This window comes from Ranitomeya variabilis, chromosome 3 (assembly GCF_051348905.1).
Source record: "Ranitomeya variabilis isolate aRanVar5 chromosome 3, aRanVar5.hap1, whole genome shotgun sequence".
Taxonomy (NCBI): Eukaryota; Metazoa; Chordata; class Amphibia; order Anura; family Dendrobatidae; genus Ranitomeya; species Ranitomeya variabilis.
This window is the reverse complement of record NC_135234.1, coordinates 762,411,019-762,428,109: the sequence shown is the minus strand read 5'-3', so window position 1 is coordinate 762,428,109 and position 17,091 is coordinate 762,411,019.

Below are 17,091 nucleotides of genomic sequence, written 5' to 3'. Positions count from 1 at the left end.
ACACAGTGACTGTACCAGCAGAATAGTGAGTGCAGCTCTGGAGGATAATACAGGATGTAACTCAGGATCAGTAATGTAATGTATGTACACAGTGACTGCACCAGCAGAACAGTGAGTGCAGCTCTGGAGTATAATACAGGATGTAACTCAGGATCAGTACAAGATCAGTAATGTACCGTATGTACACAGTGGCTGCACCAGCAGAATAGTGAGTGCAGCTCTGAAGTATAATAAAGGATGTAACTCAGGATCATTAATGTAATGTATGTACACAGTGACTGCACCAGCAGAACAGTGAGTGCAGCTCTGGAGTATAATACAGGATGTAACTCAGGATCAGTACAAGATCAATAATGTACTGTATGTACACAGTGACTGCACCAGCAGAATAGTGAGTGCAGCTCTGGGGTATAATACAGGATGTAATTCAGGATCAGTAATGTAATGTACGTACACAGTGACTGCACCAGCAGAATAGTGAGTGCGGCTCTGGAGTATAATACAGGATGTAACTCAGGATCAGTAATGTAATGTACGTACACAGCGACTGCACCAGCAGAATAGTGAGTGCTGCTCTGGAGTATAATACAGGCTGTAACTCATGATCAGTAATGTAATGTATGTACACAGTGACTGCACCAGCAGAATAGTGAGTGCAGCTCTGGGGTTAAATACAGAATGTAATTCAGCATCAGTAATGTTATGTATGTGCACAGTGACTGCACCAGCAGAATAGTGAGTGCAGCTCTGGGGTATAATAAAGGATGTAACTCAGGATCAGTAATGTAATGTATGTACACAGTGACTGCACCAGCAGAATACTGAGTGCAGCTCTGGAGTATAATACAGGATGTAACTGAGGATCAGTAATGTAATGTATGTACACAGTGACTGTACCAGCAGAATAGTGAGTGCAGCTCTGGAGGATAATACAGGATGTAACTCAGGATCAGTAATGTAATGTATGTACACAGTGACTGCACCAGCAGAACAGTGAGTGCAGCTCTGGAGTATAATACAGGATGTAACTCAGGATCAGTACAAGATCAGTAATGTACTGTATGTACAGAGTGGCTGCACCAGCAGAATAGTGAGTGCAGCTCTGAAGTATAATAAAGGATGTAACTCAGGATCATTAATGTAATGTATGTACACAGTGACTGCACCAGCAGAACAGTGAGTGCAGCTCTGGAGTATAATACAGGATGTAACTCAGGATCAGTACAAGATCAATAATGTACTGTATGTACACAGTGACTGCACCAGCAGAATAGTGAGTGCAGCTCTGGGGTATAATACAGGATGTAATTCAGGATCAGTAATGTAATGTACGTACACAGTGACTGCACCAGCAGAATAGTGAGTGCGGCTCTGGAGTATAATACAGGATGTAACTCAGGATCAGTAATGTAATGTACGTACACAGCGACTGCACCAGCGGAATAGCGAGTGCAGCTCTGGAGTATAATACAGGATGCAACTCAGTATCGGTAATGTAATGTGGAGCGCCCCCAGACGCAGGGCCGCGGGGTACTCGGTACCGGGCCTCTCTGTCTCAGTTCTGGGGTTGTCACGGTGGCTAGACCCGGTCCGTGACCCTGCTAAGGGGCGTCCAATGAAAGGTGTAGGTAGTGGTGCATGGTGCAGGTCGCGATAAATAACGAGGACACCAGGTTGCAGTCTCTTTACCTCTTTACTGAAGGCTTCAAGATCCTCAATCCAGAGTACGGTTAACAGGGCTGTAAGAGACCGGCCGGTCCGATGGCACCTCCAGAGTTCCCTTTGCAGGTGGAAATCTGTGCCTTCCTTCTAGCGCTTGTGTGTTGTAGTACCTCCCTGCTCAGCACCACGGGATAGTCCTCACAACTGTTGTGTTTGTTTCGGATGTTCTTTCCCACAACTTATGTCTATTCTGATGTTCTTCTCCATCCCCCAGATGATATGGCTAGGACGCACCCGTATGACCGGTAGGCCTGGAGTTCTTCCGGGACCCTAGTGTCGCCCCTCTCCCACAGTTGCCCCCTATGTCTGCTTAGGTGATTTAGGTGAGACAGCCAACCTATAATTAACTGTCCTGCCGTTGGTTTGAAGTAATGCTTGGAGCCCAATACTTCCTCGGCGTTCCGGCCACCGGCTACGCGCCTCAGTAGGATGTTGCCTCGGTCTTACAGCACGACTCCTACTGGCGTTATCTCCTTTTTGCTTTGATCTCGTTTCTCACTCTCCACAATAAACCTCGCTTCTTGTCCTTTCTTGAGATACCGCCGCGATGTAGTGCAGGCGCGGTTCCTTAACGTTCTTTCCTTTTCGCTAGGCCTCTGTCAGGATCCCACCCCTGACAGGGACCCCCCCTGGATCTTTCCCCTGCAACACCCTCTGCCGTAGGATGTTGCCTGGTTCCAACCCAGTCAGCTTCTGTCTAACTTTCTATCCAACCCCCAGTTTTACCAGATTGTGAGGAGTGGCCTAATACATAGCGCCCTTAGCTCCCCCTGGAGGCCAGACTGTGAAGTGTATTGGTGTCTGTGATACCTGGTCAGATGAACTCCTTCAGTGCAATCAGACGTACCATAGCCCCCCTTAGCGGCGGAGCATCAGTACTGCAACGACCAGGACTCTGGGGCGCTGCAAATGTACGTACACAGTGGCTGCACCAGCAGAATAGTGAGTGCAGCTCTGGAGTATAATACAGGATGTAACTCAGGATCAGTAATGTAATGTATGTACACAGTGACTGCACCAGTAGAATAGTGAGTGCAGCTCTGGAGTATAATACAGGATGTAACTCAGGATCAGTAATGTAATGTACACAGTGACTGCACCAGCAGAATAGTGAGTGCAGCTCTGGAGTATAATACAGGATGTAACTCAGGATCAGTAATGTAATGTATGTACACCGTGACTGCACCAGCAGAATAGTGAGTGCAGCTCTGGAGTATAATACAGGATGTAACTCAGGATCAGTAATGTAATGTATGTACACAGTGACTGCACCAGCAAAATAGTGAGTGCAGCTCTGGAGTATAATACAGGATGTAACTCAGGATCAGTAATGTAATGTATGTACACAGTGACTGCACCAGCAGAATAGTGAGTGCAGCTCTGGAGTATAATACAGGATGTAACTCAGGATCAGTAATGTAATGTATGTACACAGTGACTGCACCAGCAGAATAGTGAGTGCAGCTCTGGGGTATAATACAGGAGGTAACTCAGGATCAGTAATGTATGTACACAGTGACTGCACCAGCAAAATAGTGAGTGCAGCTCTGGAGTATAATACAGGATGTAACTCAGGATCAGTAATGTAATGTATGTACACAGTGACTGCACCAGTAGAATAGTGAGTGCAGCTCTGGAGTATAATACAGGATGTAGCTCAGGATCAGTAATGTATGTACACAGTGACTGCACCAGTAGAATAGTGAGTGCAGCTCTGGAGTATAATACAGGATGTAACTCTGGATCAGTATAAGTTATATAACTTTTTATGTAGCTGAAATGTATTTATTGACTTTACACAATGTCTCTCAGAAGTGGCTGTAGCCATTAGGTTACATGTGATGTGTATTTGCTCGTGTTGGGGGTGTCTCTTTGGGTGATTTTTCTCCACTTAGTCTGGTGCCAGAACACATTCTTACGTCCCAGCTTTTATCTAGGGGAGAATTCATCTTCAGCTCTAACAGGTTTCTGTCCAGTTAATGTTTAATTGTTGGCAACATTCGGCAGGACTAAACTGATTGTTTTCCTCCCTGGTTTTGGAGTCGTGACCTGCACCCGGGGGCGTCCTCTGATCTATTATACACATTCCACTGTACGTGTAAATCATATCTGCCCGAGTCGCTTCACAATCCTCCACACCGTGCCCCCTGTGCAATTACCGCAGCCATGGAGCAGTGCAGGGGGCTGGATGATGGGAGTATTCACAGGTGGTAACTGTCATATTCTGTACATTACTGATAGAAGCCGAAAGAAAGTTTCGGCACCTCAGAGCCCAATGGTTCTATAGGTGCAGGTCACGCTGTGGCTCCGGATGTTACATCCTCAATGTGGACAACTTTTATCTATTACTGAAAAAAAAAAAAAAAAAAATTCAGAAATTTGCAGAAAAAATGACAAGAGCAATCCTAAGAGTCATTTATATTATCTACTTGACAACAATATCCAATATGCACTGTATACAGATTATATTTTCTTTCATATTTTCAAATAAAATGTAAAATATGAAAAGATCTTAATAATGAAGTATTATAGACATTTGTTTTTTGTTTCCCAGGTTTCCACATAATGTCTTGCAGCTACAACGTCACATAGAATAGCACAGACAATCAGGGGAGACTACCAAAGCCACTATAAAAGCTGAGGCAGGAAATGCAGTAGCCACTTACGGGTGATTTATGGTAGACAGAAGACATCATAACTCAGTGATTGAGTCAAGGAGAAAAGGCCATAAAACATTAGACATATGCTCTAGACATTAATATATTGGTCAACTGCAGCAGGGAAGAAGATGTGTAGTTTGTGAATAATACAGAGATTCAATTGATAGTGGGAGAGAGATGAGAGGTGCCAGCAGCAGTGCCAGATTCAGTGTGAATCATCAGTGATATGGTGGAGCTGCGTCTGTCCTGCTGTATTTTAATTATGATTACACATTAATTTCCATGATTCTTAATGCACTAGAAAGCAGCAGTAAGGCCGGATTCATGCAGCGCCCCCACTGCCGCAGGGCCGAGGGGTACCCGGTACCGGGCCTCTGGGTCTCTGCTCTGGGATTTTCACAGTGGCTAGACCCGGTCCGTGACCCTGCTGAGGGGCGCTCAATAATAGGTGTGGATATGGGATGTCGTTATGGTGCGGTGAAGTGCCGGTCGCGGTAAATAACGAGGACACCAGGTTGCAGTCTCTTTACCTCTTTAGTGAAGGCTTCAGGATCCTCAGTCCGGAATACGGTTCACCAGGCTGCGCAAGTCCGGCCGGTCCGATGGCACCTCCAGAGTTCCCTTTGCAGGTGGAAATCTGTGCCTACCTTCTAGCGCTTGTGTGTTGCGGTCCTCCCCTGCTGTGCTCACGGGATAGTCCCCACAACTGTTGTGTCTGTTTCTCGTGTTCCCTCACAACTGGATGTTCTTCTTCTTCGTCCCCCAGATGATATGGCTAGGACGTACCCGTATGACGGGTAGGCTCGGAGCTCTTCCTGGACCCTAGTGTCGCCCTTCTCCTAGTGCGCCCCCCATGTCTTCATAGGTGATTGGTGTGAGACAGCCAACCTATAGCTGACTGTCCTGCCGTAGGTTTGAAGTAATGCTTGCAGCCTATTACCTCCTCTGCGTTCCGGCCACCGGCTACGCGCCTCAGTAGAATGTTGCCTCGATCTTACAGCACGACTCCTACTGGTGTTTCTCCTTGTTGCGTTGATCTCGTTTCTCACTCAGCACAATATACCTCGCTTCTTGTCCTTTCTTAGGGCACCGCTGCTATATCGTGCAGGCGCGGTTCCGTAACGTTCTCTCTGGTTGCTAGGCCTCTGTCAGGATCCCACCCCTGACATGGACCCCTCTGAATCTTCCCCTACAACACCCTCTGCCACAAGGTGTTGCCTGGTTCCAACCCAGTCAGCTTTCTCCTCTAACTTCCTATCCAACCCCCAGTTTTACCAGACTGTGAGGAGTGGCCTAATGCATAGTGCCCTTAGCTCCCCCTGGAGGCCAGACTGTGAAATGTATTGGTGTCTGTGATACCTGGTCAGAAGAACTCTTTCAGTGCCATCAGACGTACCATAGCCCCCCTTAGTGGCAGAGCAACAGTACTGCAACGACCAGGACTCTGGGGTGCTGCACTCCCCCCCAGTTAAATCCAGTACTCCTGGACTGGGAAGAAAACAACAATACATGTCAGCAAAAAGACATACAATTTTTGAAATGCAATAGCGAGTAAACTTTAACAGAGCTTCCCTTTATGGGAGGTGAGGACACTTGAACGTTACAAACATGGTTAATTATTTAAGTAACATACTATAAATAACTTCTTTCACCCAACCGGGCATTCTACTAAGTGCAAATTTTTTGAACAATAATTTAACTTTGCCTTTAAGGACGTACTCGCTGAATCCACTAAAGACCTTCTTATAAAACATTATAAGGCTAATCAACTTTTCTGCATTCTCCTTCTTTACATCTGCAGGACCGCCTGTCCTATCTGCTCCAGGCCTACTGCTTCTCCTTTCTGTTACAGGACCGCCCCTTTCCGCCCGGGCCTACTGCCTTTCTACTACTATACACGGTATAGAACTTATCATCCATCTTTCAGTTCAGGATTACTGAGCCATCTCTGTATGGCTCCTAGGAGGACTCACTGACTAACCCCGTACGGGTTCACTTTCTGTCCTCATTCTTCTATCAACATCATTAAACATTTCTCACAATCAACTAGTTAGCTACATTTAACTTCTTCTTTCTAGACATTATTGCCATTTAACCATCTTAAGGCAACACTGTTCATAAGTGCAATATGTGAACATTCCCTTTAAGAGGAAACCAAGTCTCTATGAGGTAGTGCAACTTCTCAAGCTGCAAGTCTGTTCGCAGTAAGGACTCCGGTGCTGGTTCCAAGACCAGTGTCTTCGCAAAGAGTCCTTCCCTTGTGTAAAACCAGTAGAGAGCACCTTTAAGAAGGTGCAAACTATGTACAAAAAGTTTGTAATCATGCATTGTTCATGATTCAGCAGTTCTTTCAATGATGAATAAACAGGAAACAAAAACAAAAAGCAGAAGGGATCCCGGGTAAACAAAGGGATCCCTTTAAGAGTTAACCCTGATCGGGTTGTAGCAGCAAAAACATCAGAAGGACAAACAGTTAACTATATACAAATGATGAAGCATTCTTGCTTACTCAGTTTCTGGCAGCGCAGGGGGCGGTCTCCTTCCAGGCCTCACCCGGCCAACGGGTCGCGTTGGTGTAGCAAGGACCGGTCCCGGCTCCAGCAACGACAGGATCCCGCGTCGGGATGCTCTCCTTACTCATGGACAAGCGTGACCCAGGGGCACGCGGTGAGCCCGGACTTCTGGAGATTCCACGGAGACAGGTTCCATCGCCTTCTCTGCAGGAGGCTCGTCCTCAGATATCCCGGTAGCGGCCTGGAGTGCGACACACCGCTGGAAGCCTCGAGCTATCCAGCCAGTTTCGCCAATTTCCCTCCTCCACCGAGTGTAGGTCACTGCGTCACCAGGCTCCAGGTCGGAATCGTACCTGTTATGACCCCAATGGCAGAGGGTCTCAGAAATAGTTTCTAAGTCTGCAAACACAAAAACCAGCTCATAGGGCAGTGGTAACTGATCTGACCATATATCTAATCCTAGCACCACAAATATCAGCAGCCGGGGAACGTGCCTACGTTGATTCTAGACGTCTTGCGCCAGCCGGAGAACTAACTAACCCTAGAAAGGAAAAGAAAGACCTTTCTTGCCTCCAGAGAAAAGACCCCAAAAGTTGGATACAAGCCCCCAACAAATAATAACGGTGAGGTAAGAGGAAAAAACAAACGTAAGGATGAGCTAGGTATTTAGCAAAGAGAGGCCCACTAGCTAATAGCAGAATATAGTAAGATAACTTATATGGTCAGCAAAAACCCTATCAAAAATATCCACGCTGGATATTCAAGAACCCCCGAACCGTCTAACGGCCCGGGGGGAGAACACCAGCCCCCTAGAGCTTCCAGCAAGGTCAGGAATCACATTTAGTACAAGCTGGACAAAAATGAGAGCAAGCAAATAACCCAAAAAACAAAGAAGCAGGACTTAGCTTAATTTTGCACGAACCAGGACCAGCAGATAGGAGCAAACAAAAAGGATATGATTACAACGATGCCAGGCACTGGACTAAGGATCCAGGAGGTTTATATAGCAACACCCCTGGACTATCGACCCAGGTGGGTGCAAACTGAGGAAAGAAAATCCCAGAGTCATATCACTAATAACCACCAGAGGGAGCCAAGAAGTCTAATTCACAACAGTACCCCCCCCTTAAGGAGGGGTCACCGAACCCTCACCAAGAACACCAGGGCGATCAGGATGAGCAGCGTGAAAGGCACGAACTAAATCGGCCGCATGCACATCAGAGGCAACCACCCAGGAATTATCCTCCTGACCATAGCCCTTCCACTTGACCAGATACTGAAGCCTCCGTCTGGAGAGACGAGAATCCAAGATCTTCTCCAACACGTACTCCAACTCGCCCCCAACCAACACCGGAGCAGGAGGCTCAACAGAAGGAACCACAGGTACAACGTACCGCCGCAACAAGGACCTATGGAACACGTTGTGAATGGCAAACGACACCGGAAGATCCAAGCGAAAGGACACAGGATTAAGGATTTCCAATATCTTGTAAGGACCGATGAAGCGAGGCTTAAATTTAGGAGAGGAGACCTTCATAGGAACAAATCGAGAAGACAGCCATACCAAATCCCCAACACGAAGTCGGGGACCCACACCGCGGCGGCGGTTGGCAAAACGCTGAGCCTTCTCCTGTGACAACTTTAAGTTGTCCACCACATGATTCCAGATCTGCTGCAACCTATCCACCACAGAATCTACCCCAGGACAGTTAGAAGGCTCCACATGTCCCGAGGAAAAACGAGGATGGAAACCAGAGTTGCAGAAAAATGGCGAAACCAAAGTAGCGGAACTAGCCCGGTTATTAAGGGCAAACTCAGCCAACGGCAAGAAGGTCACCCAATCATCCTGATCTGCCGAAACAAAACACCTCAAATAAGCCTCCAGAGTCTGATTAGTTCGCTCCGTTTGTCCATTAGTCTGAGGATGAAAGGCAGATGAAAATGACAACTCAATGACCATCCTAGCACAAAAGGATCGCCAGAACCTGGAAACAAACTGGGATCCTCTGTCAGACACAATATTCTCAGGAATGCCGTGTAAACGAACCACATTCTGAAAGAACACAGGAACCAGATCGGAAGAGGAGGGCAGCTTAGGCAAAGGCACCAAATGGACCATTTTGGAAAAGCGATCACATACCACCCAGATGACAGACATGCCCTGAGACACCGGGAGATCAGAAATGAAATCCATGGAAATGTGTGTCCAAGGCCTCTTTGGGACAGGCAAGGGCAAGAGCAACCCGCTGGCACGAGAACAGCAAGGCTTAGCTCGAGCACAAGTCCCACAGGACTGCACAAATGACCGCACATCCCGTGACAAGGAAGGCCACCAAAAGGACCTAGCCACCAGATCTCTGGTGCCAAAAATTCCCGGATGACCTGCGAACACCGAGGAATGAACCTCGGAAATGATTCTGCTGGTCCACCTATCAGGAACAAACAGTCTGTCAGGTGGACAAGAGTCAGGTCTACCAGCCTGAAATCTCTGCAACACGCGTCTCAAATCAGGAGAAATGGCTGACAAGATAACTCCCTCTTTAAGAATACCAACTGGTTCTGCGACTCCAGGAGAGTCAGGCACAAAGCTCCTTGAAAGAGCATCAGCCTTCACATTCTTTGAACCTGGTAAATACGAGACCACAAAGTCAAAACGGGAGAAAAACAATGACCAGCGGGCCTGTCTAGGATTCAGGCGTTTAGCAGACTCGAGATACATCAGATTTTTGTGATCAGTCAAGACCACCACACGATGCTTAGCACCCTCGAGCCAATGACGCCACTCCTCAAATGCCCACTTCATGGCCAGCAACTCCCGATTGCCGACATCATAATTCCGCTCAGCAGGCGAAAACTTCCTGGAGAAGAAAGCACATGGTCTCATTACCAAGCAACCAGGGCCTCTCTGTGACAAAACGGCCCCTGCCCCAATCTCAGAAGCATCCACTTCGACCTGAAAGGGAAGTGAGACATCAGGCTGGCACAAAACAGGCGCCGAAGTAAACCGGCGCTTCAACTCTTGGAACGCCTCCACGGCTGCAGGAGCCCAGTTAGCAACATCAGAACCTTTCTTGGTCATATCCGTCAAAGGTTTAACAACGCTAGAAAAATTAGCGATAAAATGACGGTAGAAGTTAGCAAAACCCAAGAACTTCTGAAGACTCTTAACTGACGTGGGTTGAGTCCAATCATGAATAGCTCGGACCTTGACTGGGTCCATCTCCACAGCAGAAGGGGAAAAAATAAACCCCAAAAAGGGAACCTTCTGTACTCCAAAGAGACACTTTGAGCCCTTAACAAACAAAGCATTCTCACGCAAAACCTGAAACACCATCCTGACCTGCTCCACATGTGAGTCCCAATCTTCAGAGAAAACCAGAATATCATCCAGATAAACAATCATAAATTTATCCAGATACTTCCAGAAAATATCATGCATAAAGGACTGAAACACTGAGGGCGCATTAGAGAGCCCAAAAGGCATCACCAAGTACTCAAAATGACCTTCGGGCGTATTAAATGCAGTCTTCCATTCATCTCCTTGCTTAATGCGCACAAGGTTGTACGCACCACGAAGATCTATCTTGGTGAACCACTTGGCACCTTTAATCCGGGCAAACAAGTCCGACAACAGAGGCAAAGGATACTGAAATTTAACAGTGATTTTATTCAGAAGCCGATAGTCAATACAAGGTCTCAAAGATCCGTCCTTCTTGGCCACAAAAAAGAATCCCGCACCAAGAGGGGAAGAGGATGGACGGATATGCCCCTTCTCCAGAGACTCCTTGATATACGAACGCATTGCGGCATGCTCAGGCACAGACAGATTAAATAATCTTCCTTCAGGAAATTTACTACCTGGAATCAAATCTATGGCGCAGTCACAGTCCCTATGAGGAGGCAGAGCACTGGATCTGGACTCGCTGAATACATCCTGATAATCAGACAAATACTCAGGAACTTCCGAAGTAGTAGAGGAAGCAATAGACACCGGCGGGGAATCAGCATGAATTCCCTGACAGCCCCAACTTGACACAGACATTGCCTTCCAATCCAAGACTGGATTGTGGGTCTGTAACCATGGCAGACCCAAAACGACCAAATCATGCATTTTATGCAGAACAAGAAAACGAATCACCTCCCGATGTTCAGGAGTCATGCACATGGTTACCTGCGTCCAAAACTGCGGTTTATTTTCCGCCAATGGCGTAGCATCAATACCTCTAAGAGGAATAGGATTTACCAACGGTTCAAGAACAAAACCACAGCGCTTGGCAAATGACAGATCCATAAGACTCAGGGCAGCACCTGAATCCACAAACGCCATAACAGGGTAAGAAGACAATGAGCAAATTAAAGTCACAGACAAAATAAATTTAGGTTGCAAATTACCAATGGCGACAGGACTAACAACCCTTGTTAGGCGTTTAGAGCATGCTGATATAACATGTGTAGAATCACCACAGTAAAAACACAACCCATTCTGACGTCTATGATTTTTCCGCTCATTTCTAGTCTGAATTCTATCACATTGCATTAAATCAGGTGTTTGTTCAGACAACACCACCAGAGGATTAGCGGTTTTGCGCTCCCGCAAACGCCGGTCAATTTGAATAGCCAGCGCCATGGAATCATTCAGACTTGTAGGAATGGGGAAACCCACCATCACATTCTTAATGGCTTCAGAAAGGCCATTTCTGAAATTTGCGGCCAGAGCACACTCATTCCACTGAGTAAGCACGGACCATTTCCGAAATTTTTGGCAATACACTTCAGCTTCATCCTGGCCCTGAGAAATAGCCAGCAAGGCTTTTTCTGCCTGAACTTCAAGATTGGGTTCCTCGTAAAGCAATCCGAGCGCCAGAAAAAAAGCATCAATATTTGCCAATGCCGGATCTCCTGGCGCTAGCGAGAAAGCCCAATCCTGAGGGTCGCCCCGTAAAAAAGAAATAACAATTTTAACTTGCTGAGCTGAATCTCCAGATGAACGGGGTCTCAGAGAAAGAAACAATTTACAATTATTCTTGAAATTCCTAAACCTAAATCGGTCTCCAGAAAACAGTTCAGGAATAGGTATTTTAGGTTCAGACATAGGACTACTGGTAACAAAATCTTGTATGCCCTGCACACGAGCAGCAAGCTGGTCTACACTTGTAATCAAGGTCTGGACATTCATGTCTGCAGCAAGCACAAGCCACTCAAAGGTAAAGGGGAGAAAGAGAGGAAAAAAAACAAACTCAGAATTTCCTTTCTTATTATCCCACTTCTGCAATGCATAAACATTCAATGTTGGCCTGGCATACTGTTATGACCCCAATGGCAGAGGGTCTCAGAAATAGTTTCTGAGTCTGCAAACACAAAAACCAGCTCATAGGGCAGTGGTAACTGATCTGACCATATATCTAATCCTAGCACCACAAATATCAGCAGCCGGGGAACGTGCCTACGTTGATTCTAGACGTCTCGCGCCAGCCGGAGAACTAACTAACCCTAGAAAGGAAAAGAAAGACCTTTCTTGCCTCCAGAGAAAAGACCCCAAAAGTTGGATACAAGCCCCCAACAAATAATAACGGTGAGGTAAGAGGAAAAGACAAACGTAAGGATGAGCTAGGTATTTAGCAAAGAGAGGCCCACTAGCTAATAGCAGAATATAGTAAGATAACTTATATGGTCAGCAAAAACCCTATCAAAAATATCCACGCTGGATATTCAAGAACCCCCGAACCGTCTAACGGCCCGGGGGGAGAACACCAGCCCCCTAGAGCTTCCAGCAAGGTCAGGAATCACATTTAGTACAAGCTGGACAAAAATGAGAGCAAGCAAATAACCCAAAAAACAAAGAAGCAGGACTTAGCTTAATTTTGCACGAACCAGGACCAGCAGATAGGAGCAAACAAAAAGGATCTGATTACAACGATGCCAGGCACTGGACTAAGGATCCAGGAGGTTTATATAGCAACACCCCTGGACTAACGACCCAGGTGGGTGCAAACTGAGGAAAGAAAATCCCAGAGTCATATCACTAATAACCACCAGAGGGAGCCAAGAAGTCTAATTCACAACACGTACCTTCCCCCGCAGGGCTCCACTTCTTCTTGGTCAACACGGACCTGTAGTGGCTCCCCGATCTCCTGAATAACTCCCCTTCCTTTCCAGGAGTTGTAGGACACCACAACACCCCAGTGTGACGGCGGGGTCTCTTCAACGCTTGTCAGATCAACCTGGGCTGCAGGTTGGGGTCTGTTCCGCCATGCTGTCATCAGTCACCGCAGGTGTTCTGCCTCCGGCAGGATCCTCAGGCCCTGTGCCTGCATCTCACACTCTGCCGCGGCCGGGATGCAGGAAGCAGGGGACACCGGGGTGAGGCGGACCTTCGTAGGCTGACCCAGCCGAGCGATAATGCGAGCGTCGACCTCCAGGCGGTAGGCTATCTGCCGGGCCTCGGCTGCAGCCACACACTCCTCAGATGGTGGCCAGTGGGGTCGGCCCATCGGTAGCTCCGCAAGGGTCAGTTCCCGCAACGATGGCGTAGCTGAGGCTGTGTCGGGTTGTGCAGCCTCACGCTGAGTTGGGTCATTCTCACGCGGTGCTCCCGGCGTCGCCATCTTTGCTTCCTCTCCAGTGTCCTCTTCCCGCGGCCTCTTTCGTGGGCGGCCCCGTCTCCATGGTCTCCACCCTCCAAAGAGGATGAGGAGGCAGACCTCGGCTGTTGACGGACACGTCCTCAAGATGCAGAAATATTTAGACTGGGCGGCCATTGTCTTTCGCGCTCTTCAGCTGATCCACGCCTACTCCACGCCCCTCTTCTCCTCCTGCGCTCTCCTTAGCGCTGTAATGGCGGCTGGTTTTGGCGGCAAATGGCAATCCACAGTCTTTGCAATAAGTCACAGTCCAAGTATAATAAATCACAGTTCCAAGGCACACTGTTGTGGATTCTGTTTGTGGGCTCCCTCTGGTGGTTACTGCTGGTACTGGGTGACTTTGGTGGGTTGCGGCCTTTGGTTTCCACCTGTCCATCAGAGGCTGGGTGTTTCCTATTTTACCTGGCCTTTCTGTAATTTCCTTGCCGGCTATCAATGTATTCAGATGTGCTCTGTTTTGTTCCTGCCTACCTGCTCCCAGATCTTTCAGGATAAGCTAAGTGCTGATTTTCAGTTGTTTGGTTTTTTGTCCAGCTTGCTTATTATGTCTCTATGCTAGCTGGTAGCTCTAGTGGACTGAGGTTCTCCCCATGTGCCATGAGTTGGCACATGGGTTCTTGTAATCTCAGGATGGTTTTTTTGATTAGGGTTTTTTACTGACCGCTCAGACCCCTTTTGTATCGTTCTGCTTTCTAGTTTACAGCGGGCCTCTATTTGCTAAACCTATATACACTCACCGGCCACTTTATTAGGTACACCATGCTAGTAACGGGTTGGACCCCTTTTGCCTTCAGAACTGCCTCAATTCTTCGTGGCATAGATTCAACAAGGTGCTGGAAGCATTCCTCAGAGATTTTGGTCCATATTGACATGATGGCATCACACAGTTGCCGCAGATTTGTTGGCTGCACATCCCAAAGATGCTCCATACAAGGCAGGATGGATCCATGCTTTCATGTTGTTTACGCCAAATTCTGACCCTACCATCCGAATGTCGCAGCAGAAATCGAGACTCATCAGACCAAGCAACGTTTTTCCAATCTTCTACTGTCCAATTTCGATGAGCTTGTGCAAATTGTAGCCTCAGTTTCCTGTTCTTAGCTGAAAGGAGTGGTACCCGGTGTGGTCTTCTGCTGCTGTAGCCCATCTGCCTCAAAGTTCGACGCACTGTGCGTTCAGAGATGCTCTTAGGCCTACCTTGGTTGTAACGGGTGGCGATTTGAGTCACTGTTGCCTTTCTATCAGCTCGAACCAGTCTGCCCATTCTCCTCTGACCTCTGGCATCAACAAGGCATTTCCGCCCACAGAACTGCCGCTCACTGGATTTTTTTTCTTTTTCGGGCCATTCTCTGTAAACCCTAGAGATGGTTGTGCGTGAAAATCCCAGTAGATCAGCAGTTTCTGAAATACTCAGACCAGCCCTTCTGGCACCAACAACCATGCCACGTTCAAAGGCACTCAAATCACCTTTCTTCCCCATACTGATGCTCGGTTTGAACTGCAGGAGATTGTCTTGACCATGTCTACATGCCTAAATGCACTGAGTTGCCGCCATGTGATTGGCTGATTAGAAATTAAGTGTTAACAAGAAGTTGGACAGGTGTACCTAATAAAGTGGCCAGTGAGTGTATATCATCTCTATGTGTGTGCCTTCCTCTCATTTCACCGTCAATACATGTGGGGGGCAACTATACCTTTTGGGGTTCGTTCCTCTGGAGGCAAGTGAGGTCTTTATTTTCTCTGCAGTACTAGTTAGCTCTTAGGCTGGTGCGTGGCGTCTAGAACCAACGTAGGCACGCTCCCTGGCTATCTCTAGTTGCGTTTGTCAGGCGTAGGGCAGCGGTCAGCCCAGGTTCCATCACCCTAGAGCTCGTCCGTTATATATTTGTACCTTGCTTGTCCTGTGCTATCCCTAGCCATTGGGATTCATGACAGTATAGCCGGCCCACAAAGTGTTAATTGTTTGGGCTGAAGCAGGAGAATAAGAAGTGTTTAAGGGAAATTTTTTTTTTTTTTTTTTTCCCTTCAGAGTTTTGCTGCCTAGCCCTTAATTGCTGTCTAGCTGCTTCTTACCTCCTCTTAACCCTTGAATTGCTCTGATCTTAGCTGTTTAACATGGATGTCCAGAGTTTGGCTTCCAGCCTGAGTAATCTCGCGGCAAAAGTTCAAAACATACAGGATTTTGTTGTTCACACTCCCATGTCTGAACCTAGAATTCCTATTCCAGAGTTCTTCTCTGGAGATAGATCTACCTTCCTGAATTTCAGGAACAATTGTAAATTGTTTCTTTCTTTAAAATCTCGCTCCTCTGGAGACCCTGCTCAACAGGTCAGGATTGTAATATCTTTCCTGCGGGGCGACCCTCAGAATTGGGCATTTGCATTGGCACCAGGGGATCCTGCATTGCTCAGTGTGGATGCGTTTTTTCTGGCATTGGGATTGCTCTATGAGGAACCCAACCTGGAGATTCAGGCTGAAAAGGCTTTATTAGCCCTCTCTCAGGGGCATGATGAAGCGGAAATATATTGTCAAAAATTTCGGAAATGGTCGGTGCTTACTCAGTGGAATGAGTGCGCCCTGGCTGCAAACTTCAGAAATGGTCTTTCTGAGGCCATTAAGAATATTATGGTGGGGTTCCCTACGCCTACAGGGCTGAATGAGTCTATGGCTATGGCCATACAGATTGATCGGCGTTTGCGGGAGCGCAAACCCGTGCACCAGTTGGCGGTGTCTTCTGAACAGGCACCTGAGACTATGCAATGTGATAGAATTCAGTCCAGAAGTGAACGGCAAAATTATAGGCGGAAAAATGGATTGTGTTTTTATTGTGGTGATTCAGCTCATGTTATATCAGCATGCTCTAAACGCACAAAAAAGCTTGATAAATCTTTTGCCATTGGTACTCTGCAGCCTAAGTTCATTTTGTCTGTGACTCTGATTTTTTCACTGTCTTCCATTTCCGTTGATGCCTATGTGGATTCGGGCGCTGCCCTGAGTCTTATGGATTGGTCATTTGCTAAACGCTGCGGTTTCAGTCTGGAGCCTCTGGAAGTTTCTATTCCTCTGAAGGGAATTGACTCTACACCATTGGCTATGAATAAACCGCAGTATTGGACACAAGTGACCATGCGCATGACTCCCGTTCATCAGGAGGTGATTCGCTTCCTTGTACTGTATAATTTACATGATGTACTAGTGCTGGGGCTGCCATGGTTACAAACTCATAATCCTGTCCTGGACTGGAAAACAATGTCTGTGTTAAGCTGGGGATGTCAGGGGGTTCATGATCATGCACCTCCGATTTCAATCGCTTCATCTACTCCTTCTGAGATCCCTGAGTTTTTGTCTGACTATAGGGATGTTTTTGAGGAGCCTAAGCTCAATTCGCTCCCTCCTCATAGAGATTGTGACTGTGCTATAGAATTGATTCCTGGCAGTAAGTTCCCTAAGGGTCGTTTATTTAATCTGTCACTGCCAGAGCATACTGCTATGCGGAATTATATTAAGGAGTCCTTGGAAAAGGGACATATTCGTCCATCTTCGTCCCCTCTGGGA